Here is a 14,550-nt window from a genome sequence, read left to right as displayed (position 1 = left end):
GTGTGGCCTTGTACCTTGCAGCTTGCCTTGCTGTAATGTGCCGGTTTCTTTTGTAACTCAAATCCTGCCCCCTCTTCTCTTTTAATCGGCATAATACCTTCGTTTGCTGCCCCTTTCCTGGAGGAAGAAAGAAATGCTCTACCATTCGAGGAAAAAAAAGCCTTTGTCCTCCCCTCTTGCTGTGCCCAGAGCAAGTTTATGTCTCTCCAACACGGATTATCACAGAGGTGTCCAGAAAGGAGCACCAATGCAGGCTGTACAAGTGCCTGGAGTTCTTCTCTTGGAGAGGAACTGGCCTAGTGGGGACTGCAGGCTCCTCGGGAGGGAAAACAAACTTCTTGGTGCTGAGAGTCATCGGTTTTGGCATTTTCTTTCTCAAAAACAGTTTCCCGTTTGACAGTGCTACGCTTGGGGCAGTCCACTCAAATGCACTGCTGATGTCTTGGACCCTCCAAGGGGCTGACATGGGAGCTTAGGAGTGCACCACAATGATGTGACCTCCATTTGCCACTTTAGGAGGGTTCTGCAAATTGCTGGACTGGCTGATGCAATGGGTTCTTTCCCAGAAGGATCCCCTCCATCCTCCCTCGCTTCTCAGCAGCTTTCCTCCCTCCCTCCCTCCCTCCCCCCCCCCGTGTGTTCCCCTGTGCACCTTCAGGCTGTGGAGTCTACTCCTGCCAGTTTTGGCAGAGGCCAAAAGCACCGAGGGGTTTGCAAAGCAATTAGGTTCAGAGGAGAAAACTCCCTGAAGGCTGTGAACGTTGCAGGCACAGCCCCTGGCTCGGGGAGTTGCTACGCCGTGGAGTGCCAGAGGCTGGGAGGGTCCTCTGGGGAAAGTCACACTCTACGCCTGTTCTGGCCTTTCTGCACTTTTCCTTGGACATCTGCTCCTGGCCACTGCTGCAGACAGTGTACCAAGCTGGATGCCCACCAGTCTGGTGAAGGGTGGTCATTACTACATCCTTCACTTCTGTAGTTCTCTGATTTTGTTCATCCTCCTTATTCCATCTCTCTGGCTGTTTCCCTGATAGGAAGACTTCTTCTCTTTCCCACTTGGCTGTGGCCCTGTTCTCATCTTAGACAATTTGTCTCAACATTCAGTCCTTGCTTGGCTTCAGCTGTGGGTGACTCATTCCCTGTGCCTTGCCTCAGTCCCACCTCTTGGCTGTCTCTTGGACATCTGCTGTGCACTGCATCGTTCAAACACAGCCTGCCTGCCAATGCAGCCCCGCTCTGTGCCCTCACACAGCCCCCTGACAGCAGAAACTTGCCTTCCCTGGAGAGCTGAGGCCTCTCCAAGGGCACAGTGGGCTCTCCAGTGGATAGGATCAACAGCAAGGCATTAGTACAATCCTCTCCCCCCACCCTCAGCCTAAAGATAACTTCATCTCCCCACCAGCCTGGAGTCTGGTGCAGGAGAGGGACAGAGCAGCACAAGCTCCTGCTGTGCTCGCCAGGCTGTCCCTGGGTACTCAGTTAAGGGATTTTTGAGCTCGTTGGGTATAAAAAGCCACATGCAGCCAGATACCTGCTTGCATTGCTGCCCCGTGGCTCCCTCCCTGCTCCTGCACCCATGTCCGGAATGTGCCTTGCTCAGCATGCTCTGCCTTCCTCTCTTTCTTCATTGCCTGCCCTGCTGCAGGGTGGCACAGCTCTCATGATGAATTCCCTTCTCATGGGAGGGGGAGGAGAGCTGTTTTTCACAACCCAAGGCCCTGCAGAGAAGGGCTGCCCCATCCCTGTTTGTTTCACAGACCGGGTTCCCTGGAGACCCCAGTTCCTCAGGGGCACAGAGAGCTCATTGTAGAGGGATGCATTGGTACCCAAAAAGATGGAGTAAGAGTATGATTTGTTTTAGTCTTAATTCCAAGTTTGCTTCCATGTAGGGTTTAGGAGTAAGATGTTGCTGGTTAGCAAGGGTATAAAATCTAACAAAAGTCAAAGGCTGAATTTCAGGCCAGTATCATTAGCCTAGACAAAATTTGATGAATGTGTTTTCTTTCTTCCCTCCTCTCCTAAAATGAATTCAGACCAGGCCAGTGTTTCCTTCTTGGTGAGGGATTTCTGAGGCTCTGACTCCATGGAAAGTTTGACTGGCATGGGTGCATGGCCAGTTTTTGAAGACAGCATTTGTTGAGGGTTTACTCAGTGCTTGGAATATAAAACCGAACAAAGCATATACATTCAGTTGCTGTGCTAAAAGTAAGGGCTTTATGTGTGTACTGTTCAAACACACAGGAGAGACTCTGCTGCTGCAAACCCAAGCCAACTGGCTGAATTAAATACAAAGATATGCACTTAAGAAACTCCCATGCAGATTTTGCAGTTGAACAACGACTGTGCTGAGAAGAGACAAAACCCAGGTGCATTTCCAAGTGAAAACTTCCACAGCTACTTAATGTCAACAACAATAATTCCTCTTATAGGTGCCTTTCACCTTGAAGCCTCTCCAAATGCTTTGTAGGTCTGTGTGTACATTTGATCGTTTGCCCAGCAGTGAAGGGGAGGCTCTGGTGTGGGATGTAGCAGCCATACTCTGTTACCTACAGTGCCCTTGGGCTCCTCATTTCTGAGCACACAACAGCAGTGTAGTTAGCTCTCTAGCTTTCTCCTCCAACCTCCTTCCCCTGCATTTCTTTTCCACATCCCTCCTTGCATCCCTTGCTCCTGCTCTTGCCCTTCTGTGCTGCATTTCCTGTTCCTGGACAGTCCTCCCTCTGCTCATCTGTGAGCGCACTATCACTCTGCCTTGGCAGTTCTCTGCAAAACCATCCTCCTAAAGTACTCCCCCTTCTTTCCTCTCCTTCAGATTCCTCTGAACTTGAACTCTTGGATTTTGGTTGGATTTGCATGCCGTGCCTGTTTTAACTTGAACGCAGCCTGGGACAGCAAAGATGTTTTATCTACAGTGACAAATTGCTGCGTTGCTTTACAGTGCTACATGAGGAGAACAACCACCCTAATGGTACTGCAACCTGACAGACGTAATATGCCAGGGAGAAGAGGTTAAAGAAAACAAAGGTCAGTGGTGTTTTATTAAGTCTGAAAGAAAAGAAATGTACGTAAAAGGTGTCTTTGTCCAACACTTTGCATCCAGACACTTTCTGAGATCATTCTGAGAGTCTCCTGTTACAGGCGGAGGAAGGACAAACTTCCTTGTCCCTCAGGGGTGGTCAGAGCATACTGATTGTAAGAGCCACCTAGCAAACCTCCTCCAGGCTGAGGATGGGGTTCCCAGCTGTCAATTCTACCAATGGTTCCATTTAAGCTGCTTTAAGTGAGGGCTGCTTTAAGTGAGGACTTCAGTGTCATGTGCCTAACCTCACACAGCTGATCCTCTGACATACCTGCTCACTTTAATTTTTGCTTTTGGGCTGGGCTTCTTCATGCTTGAGATGACCTTACCAGAGTGAGTGCTGCATGAAGTGCTGGGCAGTTAGCAAGCAAGCCGCCCTGAGGTGCTGCTCATCATCTACCTGACACTTGCACATCATGGTTTTCCACTCTTCTCCAAGCCCAAGCTTCATCTCTAGCTCTTCAACACAGAGTCCCAAAAAGGCACAAAGAGAGTAATTTATGATGTGCTCGTGCAGCACCTCGCACCGCAGGGGCAAAGTCTTTATGTGCAATGCCTCACTTCTGCATTAAAACATTTGGATAATATGTGATCTTTCTGCACCCTGGGCAGGAGCAGAGCTGATCTCAGTGCAAAGGGCAGCTCAGAGCCTTTGGCCCATTTCTCCATGGACATGCTGGATGGTCTGACTCATGTGGCACGTGTCCATTAGAAACAGGCTTGGGTTTGTCCTCACCAATTTCTTCAACAAAACGGGCCAGAAAGTACCCAGGGAGATGGTACCAGGCCTTGGCTGTGAGTTCTTCCAGTCAGCAAAACGAGGAAAACCAAATGTTTTTGGTTATTCAGCTCATCAAAGGTAGCTGAATATCATCAGTGTGAAACCTTACGTTGTTGAACAAGATAGGCACATGAGGACAGTGGAAAATAGGGATAAAAAGGGACCTTTTGTACCATATTGTCCAATCCCCTGCTGTTTGGGGCAGCTGTGGTAAAGAACTGCCTCACTTCTGCATCAAAACAAGTTGGGATTTTTGTCCCAATAAAATCTCCTGGAAGTCAATCCCAGAGACGCACTTCTTGGACAGTCAGGTCCTTCTTCTAATTTCCAGCTGAAATGTATTCCTGGCAAATTTATAGGCGCTTGTTCTTGTGCCAGCACTGCCCTTTCACTCAAATAGCTCTTCTCTCTTCCTGGTACTTCCCTCCAGGGTATTTGTAAGCAACAAATATATCTCTTCCCAGCCTGCATTTTGCTAGACTCAAGAAATCAAGCTCATTTAGTCTCTTCTTGTAGAAGAAAGCTCTCTCCTCCCAGGTCATGACAAGAGAGAAAGGCACAAAAAAAGGCAATTTAAAATTAATTCATCTTTTATATGGACATACAATATTCTGTACTTCTGTGATGGCATTAAAATCTTGCTATTTCTGTTAGAACTCCCTCATCTGACATGTCTTAGGCTCGCATTTGTCTTTCTCACATCTGCATGCTACTGCCAGCTTACAGACATTTGATCAGCTCGTGCGCTCAGGTCTTTCTCCTCCTCTGTCACTTCCAACTGATGAGCTCCCAGCTGGTAGCAGAAATTCTCATTATTACTCCCTCGGGGCACGACCTTGCATTTCGTACTATTAAATCTGATTCCATCGCTATTGCTTCTGTCCCTTTCTCGTAGGAAAACTGCTCTGATTAGTCACCATATACAGCCTTAGAGACCTAAAGACATATTCACTATAGTTTTATTTTTAGAAACTGTTTGCTGTTTCAGTATTTTCATTCAATGAATGATGCTGATGTCTCTCTGTATTACCACTTCTCTCTAACAGAAACTCCAGGCTGATGTGCAGAAGGGCAGGAAAAAAATTGCCTTCCAGATGAAATATATGGCAAGAAGAGCTATATTTCCAAACAATTTCAAGGAAATAATTTTGTATGTTATTTGTCACTCTGCTGCACAAAATGATCAGACACACTGTCCAATCAACAGCAAACCAGAAACTAACAGGTATGAAAATGTTCTGTTTTATCTAACTACTTTTCCAGTGATCCAGATTTACTGTGAGTAAATTTACTGCATCTCGCTGCTGGGATGCAGCTCTCATCTATAGAGCTGTCACAGTGATGGCTCCCAGCACTTTGGGTTTTAACCATTAAAACTATTTTTATGATGTTCAAAATACTTCAGAAACAACTGCTGTTATTGCTTAAATTTTGTGCCTAATTACTGTGGCAGTGGGCAGCTTATGAAGATCTGTGATGGTGATGAGAATTCATTTACTCTAACCCCTCATTTTCAATTACAAATAATGCTGTGTGGAGATCGTTTTACTCAGAGAAGGTTTGGTGTAATTCAAAACACCCCTCACATCCTTAGGATGCTGCAGCCACTCTGAAGTGTCTGACACTGCTGGTGCTTTATGGAAAAATGCATTTCAGAAAATAGCTGGGGAGAGCTGCCCACAGCAGTACTGCAGCATTTTATTTCCCATGTCTAGATTGTCTGGTGGATGTTTGTGAGGTGTTTCATAGGGCTGTGAGCTCTTTACTGGCTTTGTAGGTGTTTCAGCAGCACCTAAAGCAATGGGGCTTCCTGGCCTGAGTGGACTTCTGCAAAGTCCATCTCTGCCAAGTGAGTATTGAGATCACTGTGACTGCTTGTAAACCAGAGAAGTCTGATGTGTGTAGGGAGCTGTAGTCCTGTCAGGGTATTAAAGTCAAAGGCATTTTCAATTTGTTCTTGCTTATACAAATGGGGCACATTCCAGAGGCACACAATGATTTGCCATGGAGGTCTTCAGATGGCCAAAATTCGTTTCTCTGGAAAGAACCAAATTTTCTTTCCACACTGTGCTCTGCACATGCTCTGGGGATGCCTTCTCTGTTGGGATTCTGGGGGGAAGAGGTATCTGGGGGCAGACTCTTGCTGTGTGCCCATGATACAGGCTTTGGTGGAATCTGAATGATCTGCTCAAAGTATCAGGACGTCTGTGCACCTTTTCAAGCTGTGCATCATGGGTTTGTGCCAGCAAAGATTGTATTTCTTGCCTCATCCAGACATGCTAATGAGGTGCTCTGACAGGGCTTACCTTTGGAGAGGTGAAAGAAAATAGCAGAGGGAGATGGAAGGCAAAGCGTCATTTTGGAAGCATGAGAATTTCTGAAACATTAATCGGGTGAATAACTCCCTGCCAACAGAATTTCACTAAACCATTGATCTGAATCATGTCACAGATGGCATCATCTTCCAAAGTGTTAGCAAAACACGGGGCTCAACCTTCAGTGCCCCTGCATGGCTATTTCTGATCCAGCACAACGACACGCCTGCAAAAGACAGAGTGTTTAATAACTGCAACTCAGGAAAAAAATAACCAACCCTGTTTGGGATCTGAATAGCTGCCTTGCAGAAGGAGAATTGCCCATTTTGCTCAGTGCAGCAGTGAAGATGGGCTCGTGGGATACAGAGTACCACATGCTCGGATAGACTGCGAGATCCGCTACGATGAGTTTTTATAAGTGTAAAATCTCGACTGGCATTTCTGAGTGGAAGACAAAGGTGCTAGGCTTGATAAAGTAGGACCAGTCATGGCACAAATGGAAGGAGGAGGAAGAAGATGTGCATGTCAGCTGGCAGCCTCCACTTATGGCATTTCATGGCTGCAGGAAAAATTTAGGATTGAAACATTGTTTTAAATACTAAAAGCAGCATGACGTGATGACAGGATGGATAAATAGCAGTGCTCCCGGGCATGGAATCTCTGGTGCCAGAAGCTACATCTGTATTACCTCAGCCAGTGACCTTTTTGGCCCATCCTGGCTGTGTCTCACCTTCTCAGTCAGAAGAGATTAATGGTCCCCCCCTCCCTACACCTGATTTCCATGCAGGAAGGCATGCTAGCTCCAGGTCAGCTCCGTGGGTGGGAGCTCATTCTAGTGGCCAGGAGCCTGAGGAGAGCCACAGCACTCATCCAAGACATGTATCACCTCTCCCAGGCACCTGGGGCCTGGCAGCCTGACCTCAGCTGGAGTTTCACTGGAAGAAGAGCTGAGATTTCCCCACTCTGGTTTTCCGAGGAGGGACAGGACTCCCAAGGACACTGGTAGATGTCTCTGGGGCTTTGCCCTGTCATCTCCTGAGCTACCACTGAGAAGTCTTTACAAAAGATGGTCAGCTGCTGTTAGACATCTTTCTAACCACCACCACCACCCCAAGCAAAAAGATGTTAAGAGCACAATGCTAAAGATTGCGAAAGCAAACCCTCCACAAGCAGGAAGGCAATGCAGGAGAGCCAGAATAATGGTTGCCTTGTGCAACCTGATTTTGGGCCCCATGAGCATCCAACTTGCCTGCTCCTTTAGCCCCTGAAGCCCTGCCTCTCTTAGTGCCCAGGCTGAAGCTGTGGAGGGGCTGAACAGCAAACCATGAGGACAGAGGAGGCTGTTGCTGGTTGACCTATGCTCCTTTCTTTGGAGAAGCTGGAAAGCGTCTAACAGTTGCCGTGGAGGCTGAAAGAAGACGCTGTCTCACTGAGAAGACACCAGAGTTCTGTCCCTCAGAGCTGGACTTTCTCCCTGCCTGCAGTGCCATGTACCTGGGGAATATCGAGGACATCACTTCATCAAACATTTGTAGGTAATCACTGCCTCTGTGTGCTCTCATTGCCCAGTGCCTATCTTGAAATCAAAATCAGTGACAGAAATCAGTGAGAGTCCTGCTCTGAACCTCCATGCCCTGAGCCAATGCTGATCCCTGGGTAGGCAGGCCCTGGGCAGCTCAGGGGGTATCAGAAATAGCTGCTTTTTCTCACCAGGTGAGCTGGTGATAATAAATGCAGGAGTTGCTGTAAGCACTTCAGCATTATAATGGTATTATAGAGGAACCTACGAGGAAATTAATAGGACCAGAGTAACCAGATTTGAATAGCATTGAAAAGGCTGAGGAATCCATCAGCCCTAGGCAAGACCTCTCACAGAAGATGTCAGCCCAGCCAGTTAAAGTCAGGCAGCGTTAGAAGAAACTGAATATAATGCCAACCTTCATAACAGACACTGCTGCCACCTATCACAGTAATGATAGTTCATAAAGAAAAGCCCATCTCAGTGGCTTCCAGAAGGATTTCCTTTAGCAGACAGCTGGGCACCTGGGCTGATTAAACACAGATACAAGTTTGAACAACTGGAACAGCCTATCATGTTTTATTGCACCCAGGCAGTTCAGGATGCAGCAAACACATCCAGTCCATTTTTAGCTCAGCTCTGAATGTATACACTGTGAGATAACTAAACATTTAGTCCCTGCAATGAACACAGTGCGGCACAGGACTCATCAGCAGTCCTTCCATGGGAATGGGCACTCTGTTGAGGCCCCAGGGGTGGGAATATCATCTCTGCCATGAGGCAGCAAGAGGCAGTATGCATGGATTGGCTGTCACTCCATCCTTCAGGCTGATGGAGGAAAGCACGACAGTGACACTTGCTCTTGGTTAGAAGACAGGGGCTGCCACAGGGTTTCCTCAGTACTGAAGGAGTACCTGAAAGCATGGCTTGGCCATCAGTGTCTCCACACTTGGCTCTGCATTGCAGTACAGCTGTGATGCCTCCTGGCTGCCCAGAGCCACAAGCACAGCCCTGTCCCTCCCAGCAATATGCTGGTGAGGTTCTTATACCTCTTCACTGGTTTGAAAATCAGCCACTGCCAGTCTCAGTTAAGGCACTGCCAGGTGGAGTCGGGGCTGAGCTTGTGATTTTGATCTGTGATTGCCTGGTGACTTGTCGGAAGCACTAAGAGTCACCAGGAAAAGAGCTGGAGTGAAACATTGCAGACACTGGGCTTGTAGGTAGGGAGCTCTTCAGACCTCGCTTCTCCCCACAGAAAGATTTTGTTTGTCTCTCAGAGTTATCTGGGTCCCAGTTCCCTCCCTCAGGACCGCACTGCCACCCTGACAAATCATGTCAATCTCAGCAAGACCTGCTTCTAGCACCAAGCTTTTGGCAATATCCTACTTTACAGCCAGGGCTCAAGCAACAGTGAGACAATCTAGGGAAAAGAAAGGGATTAAAAGTGCGATTAAGTGAAGGGATGCCAGAGGCAGGGAAGGTTTAAACTCCTCTCCTTGTGAATCTTTGTAAAGCTGGAACTGAGGCAAAGCCGTGATTCCTCAAATCACCCAACACCTGGAAGCCACTGGCAGGCTCACAGCACGGGCAAAATTACACCACTTTTACTGGTATTATCATCACTAACCAAGCAGTGAAGGAAGAAAAGCATCACCCAAGGAACAGTGTCCACCGTGCATTTGTACACCATACGGCTTTAATTGCACTCAAAGGCTGACAGATAAAGGCCAAGTCAGTGTTCTTTGAAGTCAACCAAAAGATTTCTGTTGACTTGAGTGGGCATTGGCTGAGGAAGACAAGCTGCAGGAGGAAGTCTGAATCCCTGTGATCCCATACAGGACTCTATGAAGGAATGGTTTTGCCTCCCTGAGAAGCCACTGTTGTCAGAGCCAGCAGAACTGGGAGCCCATGGCTGCCAAATCAGAAGCGTGGATTTAGCAAAACCCCCATGCTGTGGTGTTCCCATTCACTTCTGATCTGTAGAGGAGTTGCATGCTGGTCCATAACCCTCACCACTTACCCACACCATCCTGCCCCATTTGTAGGGAGTCACCTTTCTAGAACTACTATTTTCCTGGTTGTAAAATGGGACCAGGACATCAACTGGGGCACCAGCTCAGCATCTGGCCTCTTTTAGATTTTTTTCCCTTCCTTCATGTAGAAGAAATAGCAATCCACGCTAATTTTTAAAACTGGAAAAACTGTCAGATCAGATTCAATTAGCCTCTTTCCACCCCTTGCACATGCCTGAAATAAAGCTTCTGTTATTGGAGTTTAGCTGACGATGCTTTTGTGCAAGGAAGGAAAGGCTCCAGTTAGTTTTTCTTTAACTGAAGCCATATGGAATTGAAACTTGTTGAATCAATAATGAAACATGTCTGTGTCACAGAGCACTTTTGATTCCAAGACATACAATGGACTGTTTGCAAAGTCACATTGCTGGTTAAAACTACATTTTCTTAAAATTGACAAATAATTTAGGGACTCAGCTGCTTAGGAGGATATGGTCTAGTTGATTGCCTGAGAAAGTTAAAAAAATTCCCAACCAGCCTGAGGTTCTCTGTTGACTCATTTTCATAATGCATTTAAGTACTCTGGCAAACGCTTGCCAGCCATTTAGGCAAGTAGCTTAAGACACATCAACAAACACAAAGCAGAAATTATTTCAATGTCCTAATTTCCCATCCATCCTTCCCAACACGTGCACAGTAGCTTCACTGAGAAGCAGGTGAGTTGCTAATGCAGATTAAGTTGTCCTTTGAGAAGCCACTGCAATTAATCCACCCAGTAACCCCCGAACAAAGAAATACTTCCGTGACACATCAGTGTTTCCAGATTTGGAAAGGATTTGACAAATGCCAAACTGAAGTTGCACAGCAAGTGAACTGTGGTGGAGAAAAGAGTGTGCAGCCTCCAGAGGAGGGCATGGAATATCTAAGAGGATAAATAACCTACTTGCTCAATGGTAGCTGTTATGTTATGTTATGTTATGTTATGTTATGTTATGTTAATTTTATTTTGATGCTTGGCAGTAAAGAATGGGGTTGAAGGATGTCAGAGGTACTTTAGAAAAGCCTGCTGGTGACTAGGAATGTCTTCACTTTCTGTTGGCATGCAGGTAGCATGCCCACAGCCACCTGAAGTCCAGCTATATTACTATATGAGGTATTCCCTCTCGTTTTGGTTCTCGGCCTCAGTGACACACAGTTTTGTAATGTCAATGTAAAGTAGCATTTTGTGGAACTCAAAAAGCTTTGGTAGTTCTTTTCAAGATGCTGAGCTTTTCTGAATGTCCTTTCTTGGAAATGCTGGGCTGAGTCTGCCCTGACAACATCACATTCCATAATCCCTTGCTTCCTACCAGCTCTGGGTATAAGACAAGCATAAGACCCTTTCCGAGCAGGAGGAATGTTGTGTGGTGGTGGACTCCAGGCTGGCAGCTCGGGTTTCCTCCTCAGGGACTGTGGGAGCAGATGCCTGGAGCTGGTTTTCTTTCTTTCCTCTCTGATTCAGTGTTGGGTAATTAAGGACTGAAAGGTTGCCTTAAGTGCAGCCTAGGGAATTGTATTTTTCTGCAGATGGTGTTCCCTGTTATCAGTTACTATATTGTGATAGGGCCTAAAAATCCGATGCAGATATGATCCTTTCTTGGAAAGGTTTAATATTGGAACACAATCACCATGCAGGCAGATAAGAAGATATCTAGGATTATGGTGCACTGTGGCACTCTAAATGGAGGTAACCTGAGCCAGAGAGTGCTGGAAAGAGGCAGGCACTGGTGGCAAATCGTTCAAATCCCAGAATTTGAGTCCTGTAGCAAGGGGATCAAAACACCACAGGGGACAAAATCATTACTAACCAAAATAGCTGACATCATTGGTGGTTATATGGGAACCTGCCTGTTGGTAGGGATGTATATATATATATGTACACACATACATATATATAAATTTCCTGGTGTGGATTTTCCATAGCAATTTATCACTTCGGCAAAAATAAAAACCCCAACAAAACCCAAACAAATGAAGTGAAAAAACAAAAGAGTGCAATGTCTCATAATAAGCTCTTTCTGTTGTGGCAGCAGCTGCAGTTTCTCCTCTCAGATTTCTTTTCTTTTATTACCCAGAAAGAATCAGCAGCTGCTTAGGAAATATTCCAGAAAGATTCATTGAGAAGTTCCTGGCTGTTTTTCACATACTAATCTGACAGAATCAACATCTTCAAGGAAGGGACTAACTCTCCTGGTCTCCTCATAAATTAGTGGGTTCTGATAATGTGGTTATCTAAAAGGAAACAGCAGGAAAAATAAAGAAATAACATGTCCTGGTGATGGGAGACAAGTAGGTTTTTTGTGTCACAGAGGGGGTGTGGGAATTGCTTAGGTTATTTTAATGGTCGTGTTTGCATCTCTTCAAAAACTTTTGCACAACCAAAGTGCTTTCCAAATGGGCGTATCTGGAGGCAACACCCCTAAGAGGGAGCATTTGGAAGAGACATAACACACACTCCTTGAAAAGTAGGATACCTCCAGGACATATTAACTCTGGGGTTATTTCGGCGCTGTCGTGCTCTGTGCTTTAGGACTGGAGCATGCAGCCACCAGAGTGTGGATGGGGAAGCTGCTGGGGTGGAGCTCAGTGGCACAGTCCAGATCAGGGGCTCTGGGCAGGCACTCCCAGGGCTGAACTTCTCTGTTCTTTCTGGCGTGGCTTCCTTTAGCCAGGATGCCTCCGCGACAAGAACATTCCTCCCCATAATGTGGATGCCCCAGGAGAGGCAGAGCTGGTGCCTGACCCCAGGCAGGGATCTGGCAACCAGTGCTTGTTAAACAGGTGAGGGTAGAGATGGGCAATTGTGTCAAGACTCAGCATTCCCTCAAAATCTGGCTGGAAGCTGTCACCCTGCGCCTTTCCCTTGCCATTGCAGGACAAATCACATTCTCATTTCCAGGTCTCTGGTGCATGAGGGCACAATTCAAATGTCATCTTTTGAATGATGTTTGCCCATGATTCAACATCAAAGGGTGTTTGCCCTTCCCCTGTCCTTCTGTGTCACAGGCAGCTCTGCCTCTGAGCTCACTCCTGGCAAAAATCCAAACCTCCTTTTGGCATCCAGAAGTGGAGACATGGATCTTCACACAGCATTATGGAGCCTTCAAAGATCATGGATCTTGCTTCATGGAGAACTCAATGAAAAAGCTTCTTCTTCCTCTTCTGCTGTCATTAGTGACTAGGGGAAAAAAACCCTACAAAACCCTAAAAGTAGCATGTGATTCTTCCCACAGAAGGTCTGAGGAAAAGCAGTTTGGATCTGTGATGTCCAGTGCTGCAAAACACTGTCCACTGAAGTATACAAGCTCTTGGGAGTGTGGGAGAGATAATTGGAGGTTAATAGAGCTTTTACTGCTGGCTGCCTGGCCTATTATTTCTGTGAAAAAATCCTGACATTTTCCCTTTATTGAAGTGAGTTCATGATCATCTATATAAAAGAAAGCTGTATTCTGAGAACACATATGCATTTGCATACGGATGGTGTTCTCTTGAAAATTATTTGAATAAAAATAAAAGAAGAATGAAAACAGGAGTTTTCACTCAAGGGAAAAGTTAATGAACTCACTTCTCTTTCTTTCACTCCCTGATTAAATATTATGTTACCATTTTATCTTTGTGCATGAAGAGTAAAGCCCTATTCTGTATTTTGCCAGCTTCATTCATGAAGCTTTGTATTATTTTTACTGCAATAAAAAACTAAAAATGACTCTCTCCACATGAGAAGCAGAATGGAGAAGAGCAGTAATTCCCCACAGTATGGAGGAAGGAGAAAGTGAAAGACGAGACATCCTCTTTTGTTTGTTTGAATAGGCATGAGATGTGCTCCAACATGTGCTGGCAGGAGCAGTCGGAGAAGACCGGCTACAGAAGCTCATCAAGAAATGCAAAAGGCATTGCCTGCTATCTAAGATATCAGTGAGACCTTCCTTTCTGAAGAGGCTTTTTCCTTTAATGCTCATTCTTTCTGAGAGTCTGTGGCCTTGTAGTAGATTGTACATGTTTTAAAGTTGACTACTTGATCATTCTAATTAGGATCCTGTGGATTTTCTGTGTTGCTAGCCAAGCGAATTTCAGTGCATGTTCAGTTAGACCAGCTGAGTAGCACTGGACTTCTTGTTGTGCAGTGGCCAGGTAGCTCAGCTGAGCCAGGGTTACTCACATGGGACACCACCCTCGTTCACAGCTGGCACCAGAAGCATTGCAGCATTCAGGTATTTAAGCCCACATTCCTATGCCAGAGTATGAGTCCAGATTTGGCTTGGCATTTTATTAGCACTTCAGAAGGCTATTGCCATGGGTTTGTCAGCCTCTGGATACATGAAATTTGCTAGGAGTTCCTGTCTGAGACGGGACAACACCTGAAAACTAGCACTATGTCAAAGCAACTTCGGAGGGAATGCCCATCACCTGCTAAACATGGCTGGTTTTCAAATGTTTTTGAGAATAAATGGTGTTGATTTTAGTCTAGAAAGGGATGCTTTATGGAGGTGTTGGCTTAGTGCCTGAATGGCTTGCAGTCTTGTTTGATTGGTGTTGAGATGTAAGCAGAGGAAACACGAAATCTCAGATGAGATATTCACATGCAAACCTTGTAACACACAGTGTTCTCGGGGCAGGGTGGGGGAATGTTAATTCCAAGTGTGTGAAAATGGAAAACAAACAAACATGAGAATGGGGAAAGGAGATTTAAAATTTAGAAATGGACCCCTCTGTCCAAGGATTTCATCTGTGCTGCTGTTACTGGCCCAGTGCTCTAGGTAGCAGGAGCAAGGCTTCTAGCTGCCAGTCAACCATTTTCTTTTTGATAA

This window comes from Aphelocoma coerulescens, chromosome 1 (assembly GCF_041296385.1).
Source record: "Aphelocoma coerulescens isolate FSJ_1873_10779 chromosome 1, UR_Acoe_1.0, whole genome shotgun sequence".
In the NCBI taxonomy this organism is placed as follows: Eukaryota; Metazoa; Chordata; class Aves; order Passeriformes; family Corvidae; genus Aphelocoma; species Aphelocoma coerulescens.
Note: the sequence above shows the minus strand (reverse complement) of the source record.